We start from the raw sequence: 5,633 nt of genomic DNA, 5'->3' as shown, positions 1-5,633 counted from the left end.
GTACTTACATCAAAACACTTCATGTCGCTTGCTCAAGATGATTTTTTTCTCAGTGAACATCCAGGAGTTTTAAAATTAGAAGACAAAAGCCAACAAAACCATCCAACCACCTCAGGACCGAATGAACCAGACAACGCAAGGAAAAGTGTTACCAGGCTTCGTGCTGTCAGTCAATCTGTCCTCAAAATGACTGACCACAGCTTGGAGGGTTAATCAGGACTGCAGTGCTAAAGATAGAAAGAAAAGCTACCTAATCTACTGGAGAAGGCTCTCAAATCCACTGGGGTTTAGGCACAGTTTGCCCAATCCTATTCTTGCTTGTACCCATGTCACTGGAGTGTAAATCTGACTCAGTGACACTGCTCTCAGTCTTGCCAATATAAAGGAGGATGCAATCAAAACCAAAGAGGCAATACCTTCCTCTTGCATAAAGGACTACAGAGGTGTGGATAAATTTCCTGAGCCACCCCAACGACCAACTCACCAACCCACCCACTCATCAGCCATGATTTGGAATCAGATTAATCCAATTCAGATAAATCCAGGAAAATCAGTAGAGTCACAGTAAAGATGAACATAGTTCTTAAGAAATTTGTATACCTTAATTACTTCTGAGCTGATGTATGGCAGAAATTTGAAGAAAATTTTGGTGTCTTAACGGGAAAATCCAGTGGATTCTAACCCAGTTTCAAGTTCAGTGCAGATATCAAACTCATGTTCTCAGATGAATGTTGAACAGCTGGATCACTGACATTTGGGCATAAACTAAAGACAGATAAGTAACCTGTGAAAGACAAATGTTGAAAAGTGATGTTTTCTTTTGTAATTCACATACAAGAGACACAAAAAAAGAGATTCATTTAATCAGTTGGATTCAAATGTATAATAAGTGGAAAACCTCACTTTTGTATGAACTGGAATTCTTGTTTTATTCCTTATTTATGTAGCCACTGCCTCTCTTCACTGATATCCCTTATAGCACTAAACATCTTTTGCAGAAAGCAATTACTTTTGGAGAGAACAGAATCATTAAGTGCTCTTATTGGAAGTGCAGGGATTTGAGGGTCCCGCAAGAATATATTCAGCTTAACAGATCCTCAAATGCAAAGCTACTTCTTGAGACACTATGCAGTCCTCTTCATCTTGCACTGCTGTTCCACCTGCAGACAGCATACCATTCAGGTTCAGAGACCACTGCTGTGGATCCTTGACTCAGAAGAGCACTGTCATCTCTGTTGGCCTCTATTTTCTATAAGATATCAAAAGCTCTACAGGAGAATGTATAGGAATCCATCCTTTGGAAATACTTAACAACTTCTGGAGATCATTCCGACTTCATAGGACCTTGCCAGGTCTGGAGTCACTCCAGTTTTGCTGTTTCCAACCATAGATTAAATGACATCACAAAAACACTAAACCATAGCAAGCAGACAGACAAGCCATGCTCTTCCAAACCCTATCAAATCTCTGCTCAACTTCAACTGACCTCCTATCCTTCCTTCCTCCATTTGAGATCTAAGAAAACCTCTATGAAACTGTCCAGACTTTGATATTTTAAGTTATTTAGAATCTACATCATCTAGAAGTAGAGTTCCAACAGTTAATCTCACTTTATAGCTAAACATCTGTGTCTTCTGTCTAACCTGAATGTGTCCACTGATTTTTTTGTTTCTTTTTATTTAATGATGATAAAGCAATGTTCAGCATTTTACTGGAAGTTTCTCTTTCCACTCAAGTAATTCTAGGTGTCAGTTTTAGAAAGTCATTTCTTTAGCCTAAAGAACTATTTGTAGGTCGCCGGTAACATTTGAAATGGGGCTGGTTGAAAAAACTCTCACTGTTCACTTCAATTTACTTTGTGCCCTCACATAGAATGGCTTAGAATCATAGAATGGCTTGAAAGGGTCTTCAAGGATCATCAGGATCCAACCCCCCTCTATGAGAAAGAAAAATATTACTTTTTAATGGGAAAATGATCTTATCAACAATGAATATTTATGGGCAGACCAGGTGGAAGTATTGTGTGGAAGAAGACAAAAGTGATTATAAAATGATTCCCTGCAAACAAAGCAGTTAATTGCCTAATATTACTCTTAAAGGATTGTCAAACCTTGTGTTGGACTTGAAATACTTACTTGCTTGGAAAAGAGGTTTCTGATAGCTGACATTGTCATTCTGTGCTCTGACTGAATGAGTTTAAAAACATATTGATCCAGGTCCTCAGCAATTTCACCTGTGACACCCAACAACTGGGAGCATCCCACGCGTTGGAGAGCAGGGCTGCCATTTGGAAGGACCTTGAAAGGCTAGAGAAATGAGCTGACATGACTCTCAGAAAACACCCAACATGTATCAGGGATGGAAAACCCCTCAGGCTGGTGGGTAGTAACCTTGCGGGAGTGGTTACAAAGATCCTCTTGGACCAGAAGCTGAACAGGTGTCAGCAGAGAGTCCTCCTGGCAAGAGATGCCTTCGAGGTACTGCGCTATATTAGTAAGGATCTCATATGTAGACCAAGAGAAATCATAATTCCTTTCTGCTTGGCACTTTTGAGACCACATCTGGATAATGTGTCCAAGTTTGTGTTCCATAGTACAAGAAAGACACTGGCATACTGGAGTGAGTTCAGCAAAAGCCACCAAGAAGATAGGATGTGACAGAAGTGCATGATGTTGCCAGTGGTGGGCAAATCACTAGAAGCATATAATCTGCAGAAGAGACTTGGAGAGATTGAGACCATTGTCTCTAACTACCTAGAACACTGCTATAGTCAGACTCTCCCAAATGCGCCTAATGAAGTACTAGGGTGAAGCAGATAGAAGTAGCAACATGAAGATACAAGCCATTTAGATAGTGCAAAAATTTACCATTTTTTAAATGAAAGAATGCATTAATTCTTATTTACCCACATCCGCATCAGTTTGAATTTGGTCTTTAAAAGTGCAGCAGTACAAATTTTATTTCCAGGTACAAGCTTCCATGCAGAGGATTACATTGTTCTTAACCTAGGTAATCAAGAAGACCAGCTTTCTGGAGGATAAGAATTAGTCTAAAGGATCAGATTCACCTACAGTAAATCTCCCTCCGGTTCTGGATACATTATCTAATGAGTTTCTCAGCAATAAATCAGGAGTGTGAAGAAGGAAAACCTTCTGAACTTCTTATTTTCATTTCATTTAAAAATATTAATCCTGTGGAAAATATCTCTGGAGCAGTCTTAGACTTAAGACATTGACTTAAACTCTGAACTTGTGTCCCTTCTGCGTGAAACAAAATGTGGTTGAGATGCATTGTGATTGTGCCAGGAGTCACCTTCACCATTGCAACTAACAGGTGAATTTGTGAAGCTGAAGACAAAGGCTTATAATGTTTGCATTTCAGAGTAGAGGGGTTGGGTCAGAGATCTGGTGCCAGGTCTGGATAGACCTTACCAAGGCTGGTTCCCCTGCAATTTATTAGGGCTTGGTTCAGATTTCTGAGTTATGGGATTTGTTTTCTGCTTGGGAGAAAACATAAGGAGAGTGGAAGCAAATGAGTGTAATGTAATAGAAGAAAATGATAGACTGCTCTTTGAGAGAAGAAAGAGAGGCATGTTGGTGCCCCATTCATTATCTTTTTCCTTGCATATCCTGTTGTCTGCAATCATTTCCCCAAGCTCCTCAATCCTACTGTACAATAACAGCTCCTATGGGATGCTGATAATCACAACCCAATGTGAACAAAACTAAAGCATTCCACTGAAAGAGGCAGAGAACCCTAGCACAGAGAGCTGATGTTTCTAGTGCAGAAGAGTTTTCTGTTGTAGACATCTGGGTACTGAGAGAGAACGTGGAAAGACCTTTACTCACATATCTGGCAATACTGGGGGGAAAATAACTTTGTATTTCCCTTTGAGGGGAGACTTTGTGATGTATGTCCAAAATCTGTATCCAGTCAGATGGAGGTGACAACATGGAGGAGCTGAACAGCTTACAAAATGCAGAAGCCTAGAACTGGCACAACTGACTACATGAAAGGAAGAAGAGAACATGAACAGATACACCTCACCAGGTTGTGCAACACCACACACACTCGTATCCTGCAGTTTTCATCCTCCATCAGGCTCATTATTCCCAGCTCCCTATTTTTCAGTCAGTTTCCAACAATACTTACATTACTTGAGATTATTAGTACCATGATACTTGTCATCTACATTATTTTCCAGCATGGATCTTGTTTTTATGACTGCTTCTAGTTTTTCTCTTCAGACCCTTTCTATTTCATTTCTGATACCCACAGTTCTTTACATAGGAAGTTCCTTATATAGGTCCTTTCCAACCTTGTGATTTTATGATTCCATGATATATTATTATCAATCATTATTTTTATGAATATGTTTTTTTGCGCTCTTACAAACTATTTCAAAATACTTTGAAACCAATCAGATCTCTCTAAATTTTAACATGTATGCTCTTCCTAGATACACTATTTCCAATGTGTTTATTACTGGATCTGTGGGCAGCTTTTACTCACCCAAAAATGAATATTCTAAAATCCTTAGAAATAATTCTTTTTTCTGAGCCAAATTAGACACAATAAAAAAAGTTGATAAGCAGTAGAAGCAGTCAGGTTTTTTTTTAGCATCATGTATTTACTTGGCCTTTTGCTTATATTTCTCGTGCCATGCAGCTGCGTAGTTATTTCTGCCCTAACATTTGTCCCATTATACTAGAATCTTTCACCTGGAATGACTTATTTCTTTTGGCTTTGGTTAGTAAGGCAAAAACAAAAAAAACCAACCAACCACCACCAACAAAAAACCCACAGATATTGTCCAAGTCCTTTCTCCTTTATTCATCGCAGTTAGCATCAGTTGTCTCCAGGGAGCAACGCAGTTGGTTTCTCAATTCATCCTCTAACTTTCAATCTGCCAACATGATCAGGCCAGCTGATCTGCATGCTTTCCAATTTCGACAAAGATTCCTCCACTTGTTCTTTATTAATGGGGGTTTTCAGTATGGTGACTTCCTTCCTAACTGAGAATCCCATCCAAATTATTTTCCTATGTGTTTTTTCTGTTGTTTTGTTTTTTTTTAGGAGTGAGAGTTGGGTTCTTTATGTTATTTTATTCTAAAGTTCAGTAACTCAGACAGTTTTGAGTCACTGTCCATTTGCATTTATCCATGGGCATTGTCCGCTATCTCTGCTTTAGCCCCGAGATTTACATCCTTCCAGTTTTCCTTATTCTTGATTTTAATTCAAGTCAGTGGACTGCTAATGAAGGATAACACTGCTAATAATGGCACCCTTGCCAAAGTCTAAATCTGGGGACTTCTCTTTTTCTTGTCTGCACTTTTAAAACAATAAACTATTCTTTCTTTTCCCTACATACGGAACCCAAGTGCCAGATTCTCAGATCAGATAAGCCAGCAGGACTCTGTGGAGCTCCTGTGATCTCCTGGGATTAGCACTTGCTGAACATCTGCTCCTTTTGGGCATTGTGCAGGAGCAGAAGGGACAATGCCTTCTCTCCGCTGCCAGCTGCATAGCAGTGATGGGCATTTCCTCCATGCAAGCTCCTTTCCAAATGTATTGGGGCCATTCTGAAGGAACAAAGCAGGGGTTAGAATCAACCAGGGCCATGGGTGGGGGCA

The sequence above is a fragment of the Excalfactoria chinensis genome, chromosome 3 (genome assembly GCF_039878825.1).
Source record: "Excalfactoria chinensis isolate bCotChi1 chromosome 3, bCotChi1.hap2, whole genome shotgun sequence".
Classification (NCBI taxonomy): Eukaryota; Metazoa; Chordata; class Aves; order Galliformes; family Phasianidae; genus Excalfactoria; species Excalfactoria chinensis.
The sequence above is the reverse complement of the archived record's forward strand: the minus strand, read 5'-3'. Positions refer to the sequence as shown.